Source organism: Agelaius phoeniceus, chromosome 13 (genome assembly GCF_051311805.1).
Source record: "Agelaius phoeniceus isolate bAgePho1 chromosome 13, bAgePho1.hap1, whole genome shotgun sequence".
Taxonomy (NCBI): domain Eukaryota; kingdom Metazoa; phylum Chordata; class Aves; order Passeriformes; family Icteridae; genus Agelaius; species Agelaius phoeniceus.
In genome coordinates this window covers 20,632,235-20,646,538 of record NC_135277.1, presented here as the reverse complement: position 1 = coordinate 20,646,538, position 14,304 = coordinate 20,632,235, and the positions used below count along the sequence as shown (strand labels likewise).

General features: G+C 47.3%; 1 pseudogene; it reads right to left on the bottom strand.

Annotated features, from left to right (window-relative positions):
• Positions 1-1,364: 1,364 nt before the first annotated feature.
• LOC129126469 (cyclin-A1 pseudogene) lies at positions 1,365-4,595 on the bottom strand (annotated as a pseudogene).
• Positions 4,596-14,304: the final 9,709 nt, after the last annotated feature.

Genomic DNA, 14,304 nt, shown 5'->3' with positions numbered 1-14,304 from the left:
ATTCTTGCTGAACTAACGCTGTTGGCAACTAGGAGCTTGCAAGTCCTAAGAGCCCCAAAGGCCACCTTTCATCTGACACCCAAACCCTGGGCCAATGACTTCATTTTCCCCATGGAAAATGGGGTCAGTTTGAGGCTACTAGCCCTGGCCATCTGCATCGTTCCCGGTAGGAAATTTGTAAACTTGGCCGATTTTCTCCAAAAGGAAAGCTGCTGGGAACGAGGACCCTGGAAGTCCTTAGAGCCCCAAAGGCTACCTTTCGTCTTATACGCAGACCCTGGGGAAAGGACTTCTTTTTCCCATGGGAAATGGCCTCCGTTTGCAGCCACTCACCCTGGCAGAAAGAGGGGAGACAAGGCAGAATTACCAAATCTTTCCTGGATTTTTCGAAAAAAAAAGCTGGTAGCAACTAGGACCCTGGAAGTACTTAGAGCCTCAAAGGCCACCTTGAACATATTACTGAGACCCTGGGTAAAGGATATTTTTCCCATGGAAAATGGCCTTCATTTGTGACCACTTGGCCTGGCAGGCAGGGCAGTGCTAAGTGAGAAATCTGTAAACTGTTCTGGATCCTTCCAAAACAAAAGCTGCCAGCAACTAGGACCCTGCAAGTCCTTAGAGCCCCAAAGGCCACCTTTCATCTGACACCCAGACCCGGGGGAAAGGACTTCTTTTCCCATGGGAAATGGCCTCCGTTTGCAGCCACTCACCCTGGCAGAACGAGGACCCCGGAAGCCCTTAGAGCCCCAAAGGCCACCTTTCATTGATAGGCAGACCCTGGAGACATGACTTCATTTTCCCCATGGAAAATCGGATCAGTTTGAGGCCACTCGCCCTGGCCATCTGCATCATTCCCGGTGGGAAATTTGCAAACATGGCTGATTTTCTCCAAAAGTAAAGCTGCTGGTAACGAGGACCCTGGAAGTCCTTAGAGCCCCAAAGGCTACCTTTCATCTGATACGCAGACCCTGGGGAAAGGACTTCTTTTTCCCATGGGAAATGGCCTCCGTTTGCAGCCACTCACCCTGGCAGAAAGAGGGGAGACAAGGTAGAATTACCAAATCTTTGCTGGATTTTTCCAAAAGTAAAGCTGGCAGCAACTAGGACCCTGTAAGTACTTAGAGCCTCAAAGGCTACCTTGAACATATTACTGAGACCCTGGGTATAGGACATTTTTCCCATGGAAAATGGCCTTCATTTGTGGCCACTTGGTCTGGCAGGCAGGGCAGTGCCAAGCGAGGAATCTACAAACTGTGCTGGATCCTTCCAAAACAAAAGCTGCCAGAAACTAGGACCCTGCAAGTCCTTAGAGCCCGACGCTTTCTAAGCAGAGAAGCACAACAAGGAACAATCTGAAACAATCCTTAAAAAAATCTGCCAGTTTTATTTAGCATGTATGCAACTGATTTCCACCCTATACCTTCTCTGTTGGATTTGTCTGTAGGTTCAGGAAGATGATAGTGCATACTCTACCTTCCCTGAACCCCCCCACACCAGTTGAGCGCTGCTCAGCGTGTTCAGATAATCGGGAACTGGGTTACACACACCCAGATGGACCGGAACTCCGCTGCTGGAGATTCAGGAGACGAGAGCAGAGAGGCGCTGGCCGAGGCGTTGTCCCAATTCTATTTCTGTGTGATGAGAAGTAGCTTGTTTCTAACAGCTGCAACAATCCTCAGCTCGCTCCCATGGTGAGTATTAATGGCATACAGATGGCAGCCTGAGGAAATAATGGTCTAGGCTCTAAGTGGCTGGGACTGTTGCCACCACTTGGGGTGTGGTGTCCCGGGTCGAGGACGGTTCAGTGGCGGCGCCTCTGCCACATGGGCCAAGCACATGCATATACCAATGTGGTGGACAGTAACTGGCATTTATTATTGGTTATGCAGGGTCTTTTATAACAGGGGGTAACGGTCAGTAACAGTAAAAGGGGAGGGGTTCTGCGTGACCTCGTGATATCTCCCCACATTTCCCCCCCCTTTTATGACCAGTTAAAAACATAAAGCAAAACTGACAAGTAGGAAACATGTGTAACTGGCAAAATGCAATTAACTTGAACAACATAACACAACTGCAATAAACTTGCAACTGCAAATGTTTAACAAACGAAAAGCTAACTATCTCTAACTGTTTTTTTCTAAGAAAAAAAAACAACACAAACTTTTTTCACATGTAAGGCAATCAGTCATGGGGGCTGACTGAACCCTGTCTTTGAATATCTTTGTAGGACCTCCTCAGCTTTTTTTTTTTTTTTTTTTTAGTTGACCTCCTAGGACTGAATTATTTTCCCAGAGTCTGCAACCTGTTTGATCTTAAACTAGAGAGGATTTGGAGAGTCCATGTCCGGACTTATGTTCCCTCCAAATCGCCCTTTGATCCTTTGACGCAGGGAAGAACTCTGGGTTACTTGGCATTCCATCCAAGTAGAGCCAGAACCTGGCCAGAGCTCGAACTCTACTTGATGGATACCTCTTAACATTTTTGCTTAGCTGTTTTTCCCCCCTGTCCTTCTCTGTGCCAGCCACTCCTTTAGTTCGGTCACTGAGTTCATTCACGACCCTGGTATGGTCTGCCATCAGGCTGCTTGATGATTCGTCGTAGCCTTTAGGAAGCCGGGTATACGGGCCGCGGGGGTGTCTGAGGATTCAGTCCTGCAAAACAAACTTTACAAAGTTCATTAGTTTTTGCCCTGAAGGTATGGTTTTATCGACTTAAGCGGGCACCATTTGATTTTACTATTTTTCTTGATGGCTTCGTACCCTCACCCTGTGAGTACCAGCCTCCAACCCTGTTCTCATTCCCCTAGTTCATTTTTAATTATGACCTGTGAGCCTTCCTCAAGTGCTTGGGTGGCCCAGTGTCACAATGTTAAGGTGTTCTTCTGGCCAGAAAGATCTGTTCACTGTATAGTTTGCTAAACAGTAGGCTGCTGCAGCAATTTGTGAAGGAAGGTACTCCAGAAGAGGATCAACTTGAAGGAGACTCAGCTCTGCAAGATACCTTGCAAAGTTCTCTGTCCTCATACAGATTCCATGTCTCTGAATATACTGAAGGAGGAACTGGTTGACAGTTGGGGCTGTTAGGTCAAAACCCAGCACTTTGAGAAGCAAGTGTTCCGTTCTTAGCAGCTGCTTCTTTGTGTAGGTATCCTCTGTTATATAGACAAATTCATCCACATCTGGTGGGTAGATCTCTTCATACTTTGCAGCCAGAAGAATTGCTGCTGTTGCCACAAGCTGTAACTTCCCTCTGAGAGCAGACATGCAGGAAAGAAACCTCTCCAGGAAGTTCACTGCCAAATACAAAGTCTCTGTCCAAAGTTTATACTCTTCCCCTACTTCCTCCAGCCAGTCTACCAGGATAGCATGCATTCCTGTTGTGATATCTGGCTGCTTCTTCATGTAGTAGGGCTTGGGCCTAAATCTTACTTCTGCCTCTCAGAGGTACTGAGAGGTACTAAATGTCTTCTGCATACTCTCCCACAGCCAGAGTTACAACATCTTCCACTACCGTAGGAGAGCCTGAACTCAGATCCAGCTGCCGATGAATACTGGATATCAGTGCACTGGTATCCAGTTCACAGTGGCTTAATTCCAGCTCTTCAGACACTTGGCAGCTGTAGTTTTCTTTATCTTCTGAATCATCTATGTAGATAGCAAAACCTTGCTTTGATGCAGCACTGATGATGCAGTTAGGCACTTCATTTTTTCTACATGAAGTGATAGTGTTTTCAAAGCCAGAAAAGCAATTGATAACAGCAGCACCCTGGCCACCGGGCCACTGCTGCCTGTTCTCCGTCAGCACCCCCAGCACGGCCCAGCCGCCGCTGCTGTGGAGGGCGGCGGGGCAGGACTCCCGCCGCCCCGCACGGCTCTTCTCTCCGGTGCGATGCATCGCCCCGACGTCGGTACCGCACTGCCCCGCTCCGCTCGCCACCAGCCCACGGAAGGGTCCAGCCGCCCCGTGCCACCCAGGCTGCCCGCCGGCCCTGCGTAGGCGCGGCCCCTGGAGGCAGCGTCTGTTGGCCGCGGCTGGTTGGGAGGCCGGCGGCTCAACCCCCGGCACGCCACTTCACCAGCCACGCCGGCTGCGGGCCCCCATGGTGACACCGCCCCTCTGGGGCTTGTCACCCTGCGGCGCGTAAGGCGGAGGCCCCGCCCAGGCTCCCTTCAACCTCCCTTCGGAGGTGCCTCACACCTCCGAGTTAATGGCAGGGCTCTGCACCTCTGAGCTAACGGCCGCGCCCTGTGCCTCTGAACCAACAACCGCGCTCTGCGCCTCTGAGTTAACGGCCACGTTCCATGCTTCCTTTAGCAGCCCGTCCCAAAATGACAGCTTTTTCCCGGTAGATGGGGTGCCTGGGCTCGGGAGCTGCGAAGAGTGCTCCCGCAGCTGCGAATCCCCACACTCAGCGGACCCACGATCATCCGCACCCTGCCAGGGACCCTTCCACAAGCAGTCCTGGGTGGCCTTCCACTTCCCCCACTCCTGCTGGACCGGCTGAGCCTTTTTCAGAGCCCGCATGACCCATGATTTTAGACTCCGCCCCAAGCCTGAGGACATAGCCTCCTCCGCTAGGGCCCCAGTACAATTATCCCATACTTCCGGGCAGAAGATATCCTCCAGATGCCTGATTACCCCAGCGCGCAGGAGCCTCGACACTGTGAGGACAAAATCTCCTGGCTCACAATCTATGCCCCAATCTCTGAATTTTAAAAATTACCTTAGCAAGGGGCTCCATCCTCTCCACCGCTGGCTACTGACACTGGACTTCCTCCTTCACCAGGTCCTGGGGCGAGACTTCCTCCTTTGCTGAATCACGACATGAGACCTCCTCTTCCGCCGGCTGCAACACAAGCCCTCCTCCTTCGCCAATTTTCTGGTGCAAGACTTCCTCCTTCGCCACTCCGGCGTGAGCCTTCCTCCTTCATCGGTCCTAGGTGCGAGCCTTCCTCCTTCGCCACTCCGGCGTGAGCCTTCCTCCTTCATCGGTCCTAGGTGCGAGCCTTCCTCCTTCGTCGGTCCTAGGCGCGAGCCTTCCTCCTTCGTCGGTCCTAGGCGCGAGCCCTCCTCCTTCGCCGAATGCCAGTGGGAGACCCTTCCCTCTTGCCAGTCCTCTGGGAGCATCCTCCCTGCCGGAGACAGTCCTGCTGCTCCGGCTGCCGTCCACTCGCCCAGGCGATTCCCGCTTCCCGGATTGTTCCCGGGTTTCAGCACCACTTGTTGCTGCCGCTTGGGGCGTGGCGTCCTGGGTCGAGGACAGTTCAGTGGTGGCGCCTCTGCCACATGGGCCAAGCACATGCATACACCAATGTGGTGGACAGTAACTGGCCTTTATTAACGGTTATGCAGGGTCTTTTATAACAGGGGGTAACGGTCAGTAACAGTAAAAGGGGAGGTGTTCTGCGTGACCTCGCGATATTTTCCCACATGCAACAGGGTCTGATTTTTTTCTTTTGTATTTGTATGATGATCGGTACAACAGGGCTCTGATGGATGACTCGGCAACACGCAATTAAAAACTCCTCCATAGGATTACATGGACTTGTAGGAAAAGACAAAAGCCTATCACCCTTCTGAAATCTCCTTTTAATCCAAAGCATGTGGATTGTCACTGTACTGCAACTTCCAGGTTTTCAAAGCAGCTTACTTCTGAAGACCAGGAAACATTTATTTCTACAGAAACAATGGGCAACACCCAGGCTAATCTAAGCACTACTGTTTGTTAGGGGATCTGCAAGTGTGCCAGTCCAGCTTAAAGTGGGCTTTACACCAGTGTAACATCTCCACAAAATTCTTCCCGGATCTCCCGACCCCAAAATCTTATTTTTTCCTAAAGCTTCTCATCATTAGTGATTTCCAAGTAACATGGTTTTTTTACAACATTCAAAAATGTCATGCTGGACTGAACTAGAGAGTAATTTTCAAATATAAGCTTAGCAAAGTTTGAATTGACTCGTCCAGACAGAAAACCTACAAGTGAACACCTACACCTGCCTAAAAAGACCTAATGAGCCCCTGGCAGCCACTGGCATCAAAGCATAGCGGATGTTTCTAATACAGAGTAAGGATAACAATATCACCTTTTGTTCTCTCCAGTTTGTTTCCTCTGCAGTCATATTTGCTTCTTATGATTTTTACAGTCTCTGTATCTTCTCGGACAGCACTGAGTCTGACGACCAGGATACGAGAGTCTTTCCCTGCCCTATGGAGAGAACCAGGAAGAAAAGTTAAAAAAAGAACACGGCAGTTTGAAGTTAATACTTCCGATGAGAAGCAGCACCTAACAAACAGAGCAACAGTGAACAAAGCATGATACCTCCCTGGGGACAGAAGACTTACAAACTCTCCAGGTTTTACAATTCTAGTAACCAAGCCCTTCAGCACAGCAGCCAAGTGTCCCATTAGGTGGTGCTGCACCAAAGAATGATCCCAGAGGTTCCAAAGAGTGAAATGCACATTATTTTCCAAAGACATAAAATCTTGCAAAATAACAAAACTACAATAGATATAAACTACAGGGCAAGAGTACAAGTGTTAACTTGAGGAGCTGGAACCATCCAGGTGAGCAACTGATAACTGGATCCTCAACAGAGTTTGAGGAACCCTTCAGGATACAGAAGGGTTTTCCCCAGAAATTTCACAGGCTGAGTTTTGATATAAGTACACTTGCCAGATGCTCAGAAATGTCACCCATTCTCCGGGTGTCTTGAGAGAGCTGTGAATGGCTCTCACGTAGTTTGAGCTGGTTCTGTAAGGTCTCAGGGTGAATTTCACCAGATGCAACCAAATTGGGCAACTCCCAGTGGGACAGAAGGAACCCAAAGCTTGTTTTACCCAAAGCTTGGGTAAGCAAAGCTCCAGCAAATACTGAGGAAACGGACGCAACAGGGTAACAAATTATAAACCTACTTTTTTTTTTTTTTAAATATTGCTTTTTTTTTTTCTTTTCGGATGAGCAAAACAATTAAGGAGAAGGTGAAAAACTCACCATGACTGAACATTTCATCATCTGTAAGCTGACCATCCTTAGCATAGAGGACTCCAAATTTAAAATTCACCGCTCCCTGGGAAATAAAACCAGATATTGTATGATAAACAGTCAAACAGAAGACGTAAGAATTTGTTTCCTCCAAGGACTTTCACGTATGTATGTATCTTTGTATACATTCTACGCATTAGAATGTACATTTTATACCATTTCCCAATACATAACAATTTACCTTTAAACTTTGATAGTATAGCATCAAATCATTAACTTAAATCGTTGCTCTATTATTGTTAAGTTGGTGCTTAAAGTTATTTTTGCTGTCATGTTCAAAAAAACATTACTTATTTTTACTGTAACGAGCAATTGATTTCCAAGTAATCATAAGCCCATCAAAATACAAAGCTGTATTCACTGGACGGGTCTGTGAGCTAGAAGTAGTTAGGCTTATATTTACCTCTTGCTCTTCCAGAACCAATAAATCCTGTCAACAAAACCAGTATCTTTAGCCCCCTCCTATTAAAGATTCTGCAAGGATGATGGTTTTATTTCCGTTTAGAAGTTTGGATTTGAAATGGCCAGTTCAATGGATAAAGACAGTTTAAGTAGTATTACATTATTATTATTATTATCCTCATTATTATTATTATCTGCTACTGGAAGAGACAAACTAGTAGTATCTATACTTAATTACTTCTATTTCCCAAAAATAATAAAGAAAAAGAACCAAACAAAAAAAAGTCACTTCCTACCTTTTGTATCTCAGGATGAAAAATTTCTCTTGGGCTCTTCTCCAATTTATCAAGACTCATAGCACTGAAATGCAAATGAACGAGTGCTTTATAGGAGGGCAAGTGCACATTTCAACCCCGACCACCAACCGATTGCAGTTGCAGTGCTTACAAAATGAATCATTCCCAGAGCCTCTGGGAAATGGAATGGTTTGTGCAACTGCCATTTCTTTCCCAAAATACTAATTTCCAACACTTCCTAAACTTAGTTTGCATTTTAAAAACAGAAGTTAGGGAGACTCTGGGTGGAGATCAGGTTTAAATTGATTTCCTTCTAAAGCACAGGGCTCTGTTCCATCACCCTTCACCTTTGGCTCCACACAGAATCACCGGGAGCATTTTAGGAGGGCTCAATAACCAATTCTATTTGTCTTTTTCTAGTTCTCTCTCTTCCTAAATAATTCAAGGCAAGTCAAATGAGAAATGACAAGTTCAGCATCAAATTCACACTTTTTCCCTTTGTCTGCTCAAGAACAGGCTTTAAAACCACTTCTTGCTGCCTTCAACGATTAAGACTTGCAAAACCATTTTTACGTGTTTTATAGATTTATCATAAAAAACACAGAACACAAGCTCTGAATTACAGGAAAAGGTACACAGGCAAATATCTAAACTGATGGCTTATTTGACAATCCATACCTTAACAGAGATTGCACTGAGAATGGTTTTGTGGGACTCTAAGGGAGACAGATTTTGTGAGTGCCCTGTAAACAAGAAAAGCTAGGATATATTACAGGACATACCCACTTGTCCTGCATATTCAAACAGGATTATCAATAAAAACATTTCAGTAAAAAAAGAAGGAAGAAAACCAAGGTAATTTTACTCAGCTATATTTACTGCCGATTTAGAGAAAAAAAAAAAGTCACGGGTGCTGCAAAGAAAAAAAAAGTGAACCATAAACGCCTACAGTAGTACTTTAAAACAATTGCTTGGATAAAAGCAGCTCGTGGAACATGAAGTAGAAAAAAAGCGAAACCAGTATCAGACCTGCCTGTTTTCTTACCATTGCACAAGAAAATCCGACAAGCAGTATAAAGTCACTGCCTAAAACCGATCCTAGGATGCAACCAAGAATAATTGAGGCATTTGCTAATCTAAACGGAAACTTTTTCTGGATCCTAGTGTCAAATCACACGTTTTGTCTTTCAGAAGCTCGAGGCGGGAGAGCATTTCCCCTGGGGGTCGGGAGGGTAGGGGCACAAGGGGCTGAGTTTGCCGATCGCACCTGTGCCATCAGAAGGATCCAGCCCGGCGCTCCTTGCGCTCGCCATTCTCCGGGCCATCGCTGTGTTTTACTGCTCAGCGATGCCGCTCCATCTGTTTGCGTGGAAGAAAGAGCCACGAGCACTGAGGCACTCAGCAGCCGTGTCATTCCAGCGATATCGAGCGCCCTCTGCTCGCAAGGCTGAGCACGCCGCGGAGCCGCCTCCGCAGCCGCTCGTCCGCCCCCGCCCGCAGCAGCGGCAGCAGCCCGAGGGAGACGGCTGCAGCTCGGCGGCTCCCGCGCCTCCGCCAGCCCGAGGGCAGCCGCCGCACAGTGACCGCGGCAGCGCCCGGCGCCGCTCGCCCGGGGCGGCTCCTGCAGCTCCCGGCCCGCGGCAGCAAAGCACCGCCTGGCGCTCCGCCATCGGCGGGCGGCAGCGCGCCCCGCCCGAGCTGAGCCCCCGCCACCGGGACCGCTGAGCGAGGTCGAGGAACCGGGCGGACGCCCCTTCCGCGCCGCTCGGCTCCGTGCGGGGGGCCGGACGGAGGCTTCGCCCCTCCAGCGTCGCTGCCGCGGCTCCGTCCCGCGTGGGACAGGCGCCGGGAGCTCCCCGCGCACAGCCCCCTCCGCCGGCGCGCGGCTGCCTTGGCCCGCCAGCCACTCATATGGCGCGTCGGCCGTTGCGTCAGACGCCGCGCTTTACGGCCGCAGGGCCTGACGGGAGTTGTAGTCTCGGACTGACAGCTACCGCTCCGTTTTCCGCCACCGGGAGCTGCGGTCCCGCCAGGGGATCAAACGGCTCCTTCGCTCCTGGGCGGGGGAGGACCTTAGGCAGCACCGCCCCTCCCGAATGTCCTTTCTTTTCCACTCCAACTCTTTTTTTCCTTTTTTCACTCTGTTTTTCACCCCCTTTTCCACTCTAACTCTTCCTTTTTCACTCTCACCCTTTTCCTTTTTCACTTTTCTTTCTTCCTTTCTCTTCCTTATTTTCTTTCTCTCTCTCTCTTTCTCTCTCTTTCTTTCTCTCTCTCTTTCTTTCTCTCTCTCTCTTTCTTTCTCTCTCTCTCTTTCTCTCTCTTTCTCTCTCTCTTTCTCTCTCTCTCGCTTTCTTTCTCTCTCTATCTTTCTCTCTTTCTTCCTTTCCCTGTATTTCTAATCTTGGCTTTCCATTCTAGCTTTAGAATAAAACAGCAGCAGTAGAAACGTTCAGGCTACCTGGGAGTGCAAAAAACCCCAAAACGGTAATGATTTTAGGAAAACTATTTCCTCTATGGGAGCCTGAAATTTTCTACAGCTGCAGGTGACATAGAGCTTTTATTTCTTCTTCTATATAGTTTATTTATACAGCGCCCCCTGCCGTCTGCACCGGCGAACTGCAGGCAGAGTGCCGCCTAATGACGTCACCTCGTCGACACGGCGCCCCGCCCCGGCCACGCCCCCAGCGTTCCTTGGAAAGACCCCAAGGCGTAGCCGTTTTGCCAGCTGCCTGATCAAAATGCCGACACCCACCTCGAGCTCTAGAAACGATTTCCCGCGACGCCTAACCCTGCAGGCGAACCGGAATGCCATCACCGCAATTGAAACGCCACAGAAAATCTCGTCGGGGCCTCGCCGGCGTCGGTTTCCGTGCAGGCATTCCGGATAGACCGCCGGGGGTCCTCCATTTTCCCGCCCTTTTGGCCGCCCTTTTGAGAAGGTCAAACAAAGTCCGCCACGCGCCGCTCCCAAGAGGGCGGCCTCTCGGCTGCCTGTCGGCGGCGGGCTGCAGTACCGCGCTCTGCCCACAAGGCGGCAGCACTGCCTCCCACCCCAGCCGGGGGCGCCGCGCGCCTTGGGGCTGCGGGCAGGGAAGGCGGCAAAAAAGAACATGGGCGATCTCCCCCCAAAACTGCTCTGAAATAAATGCCCCAAAACAACCAGGAAGAAGAAAAAAACCCGCCTGCCTCTAACTAATAGGATAAAAAAAAAAAAACCAACCCCAAACCCAACAATTTATTTTAAAAATATTTAAATATTTTTAAAATATTTTTTCATATTAATATTCACCTTTCTATTTATAATGTATATTGATGTATATTTATACATTTCTATTTATAAATAAATTTATATTCTATATTACATCTACTTGAATTTATTTCTATATTTTTATACATATTTTTACATAGTAAGTATATATTTGTTAGGATTTTTGCTTCTGTAATGCTTACATTATTTAAAATAATTCCACTGCCTCTACCCGTATAAAAGCCAAAAAGAACCCCTTTAATTTTGACTGTATTTAAATTTGTAAAATTTTTTTTTTTTTTCATATTTATATCCTAACCCTAACCATTGAACCCAAATACCTCTCAGTTACTGGCAACATTAGCAATCACAAGGGATATCAGGTCTTTACTGATTTTCAGCTCCTTTTGATTCTGGTATTTGGCTTGCTAAAGTTCCTCAGGTAGGCCAGCAGACACAAAATGAGAGAGGAAAAGGCTATTATGGCATTCTTCAGTGATGTCTTATTGTGTGGTCTGCAAAGGGTTCCAGCGACAGCTCCTCTGCCGAACCGGGCTAAAACAGCCCCTTATATACGAGATAGGGGGATCCGAAATTGTCCAATAGCAGGGATTAAGGAGCCGTCACCTATGAGCTTACAGAGAGGTAAGCATGAGTCCGAAAGGCAGAAGACATGGGCTTCCTGCTATTCACTATGAGTTGGCATTTCTATCTTTATACCTCTGCTCTCCACGGGGCCTTTACAGTCCCTGTGCCTGCTGCATGGCAGTGCTCTCCAGAGTTCACCGAGCCCTGTCCTTCTCAATAGTGCATTTGTAATGGTAGAAGGTGTTGTGCTAATGAATCTTTGCAGCTGGATACTCTCATTTCCCAGCACAGGGGAACCATGCTTGACACACCTCTGGAAAGCAAAACTGTGCAAAAAGGGTAGAAGAGGGGAATGCTTTGAAAAGCTGTGATTTCTTGCACTAGAATTTCAACTGAGATTGCTGGTCTGGCACAAAGCCAGTGGGAGCAGCACTTCAACCTTTCTGTGATGCTCCTTGGTTATGCCACCAGCAGCTGAAGGATAACTGTGGGGAAGCTCTGGTATTGGTGCCTTGTTCAGCAGCAGTCCAGTGGGATGATCAGCACTTGAGCACCTGCTATGTTGTGTTTAACTCTTCTTCCCGAGGTTACTTGATGTTTTAGTACAGAAGAAAAGCCAAAAGAACAGTGCCCAGCTGTGAACTCACCTGCTGCCTCCATCCTGGCCCCACTTTCAGCTCTCCAAGCCAAGGGCTCTCAGCTACCCCTGTCCAGGGCTGCTGAAAGCAACGTCGCCCTCTCCTCTGAGGTGAAGGTCACTGGGACATGGGGTCTTGGGACACCATGCATCCTCTTACTCCAGATGCTCCCATGGACTCATAGCCCTGGAAGTCTTTCCAGATGGAAAGCCTTGCTCCGGCAGTGTGTGAAGATTTCAAAATGATGAAGGAACATGAGATGTGGAGAGTGGAAGTGTGTAAGGTGGGAATGAATATACTGGAAACAAGGAGAAGACCCCATCAGACAGTAATTAAGGTCTGACCATTGTGGTACTGTGCTGGACAGAGTAAATTAGGGACTGAAGGGTTGTCCTCCATCCCACAGGGGCAGCTGCTTTCTTGGAGTCCTTATTTCAGCAATGACAGAATACTTCACCTGCTGAGAGAAACATCGTCATAACTTTGCCAAGCAAGGAATTGCAGGGATCTACCAAAAAGGCAATTGTCTCCTCTGCTCCCCTTGACCATAGAATTTTCCCAAGAAAAGTCTTCATGGCCCCAAGTAAAATAGTACAGACTACCCCATCCCTAGTACATACATATTTCTCCTCCTTACCATAGGGAAAGGAGTAGCAGGGACTCTCCCAGCCAGATCAGCATCAACTTCCCCTCGACCCTCATGCACAAGTTCCTCAGAAGACAGAAAAATGGACAGCAAGACAAAATCAGAGGGAAAAATAGGCTGTTGTGGACACAATTCCCTCATCTGTTGCCCTGTCCACACCAGCTCCGGAGAGACAACAAAGCGCTGAGGAGGAACATTACGTGCAGCCTCATCAGAACTATTGGAGGCAACTAAAGAATTTATTGATGTTTGAAATAAGCCAAAAGATCCCGAGCAATATGACAATGCGTAACCTAACTGATGAATAACCTAACCTAACCCAACCGATGAATTTATTGATGTTTGAAATAAGCATAGATGAATGAAAAACATCCCAAGTGATATCGCAGTGCAGTGTAGCACAGAGGCTGAGAAGGGGCAAAACTGAATAACCTCACTCAGCTTCAGTCCTGTACAGATCACAGAAGGGGAAGAATGGAGCAGCAGAGCATCGAGTTTTTGTGCTGAGTGAAAGGAAATGCAAAAATCTAGCAGCTGCTCATGCACAAGCGCAGTCAGCTGCATATGATTTTGCTTTTTGAAAAACTCACCAGTGCCTTTGATCTTCATCCAGATCTTGATCTCTGGATCCTGGTACTTTTCCCAAGTGTTCTGATTTGCATGTTTATACTTTCTTATGTGACTTTCAGAAACTTTTGGTCCAAACTAGAACTTGCGGTTTTCTGAGACCACTACATTTTCTGACTACAAACGATACATATCTGCAGTTTACCAGCCTGTCTATATCTGCTCTTTTACAGTATAAAACTGGTAATTTGAATAATTCACCACCTGAATTTCAATGATTGAAAAAGTCTTCTTACTCAGTTCTATTATTCTCTATATTTCCTTCTCTTTATCATGTTACTTTGGCAGTTATGTGCACACACAATGGCTACTGTGCTGCCATGGTGAGACATCACATGTGCAGGCTCTTCTAATTTTTTCACAGATTAAATAGTTCATAATCCTCGTAGGAAACTTGCTGGATGTCTCTCATTGTCACTGCTTCTGTTTAGATTCCTTGCTCTTCTGAATCATTCCCTGTCTTCCTGCTCACACTGTGAGTAACCAATTTCTAATTTTCTTTCCTATCTGGCTTTACCAATCTTTCTCTGAATTAGATGCTTTTTAAATCAGCCATGTGAAGTTAAATAAATTTAAATAACTTTGTAGCAAGAAGAGTGCTAAATTCAAAAAACAAATATAGTTTGGGCGTTTTATTCACTGAGGAGTTAAAAGGTATTATGCACTCAATTGCTATAGTCATTTCTCTGGCAAATTTTACAGAACTGCAGCATTCTGTGTTTTGAGCTTATAGGGAGAGGTTTCCAGGCCGTAATCTCACATAACTTTAGACATCTGAAATTAATCTATGTATCCTAAATAGTCAATAGAAATAC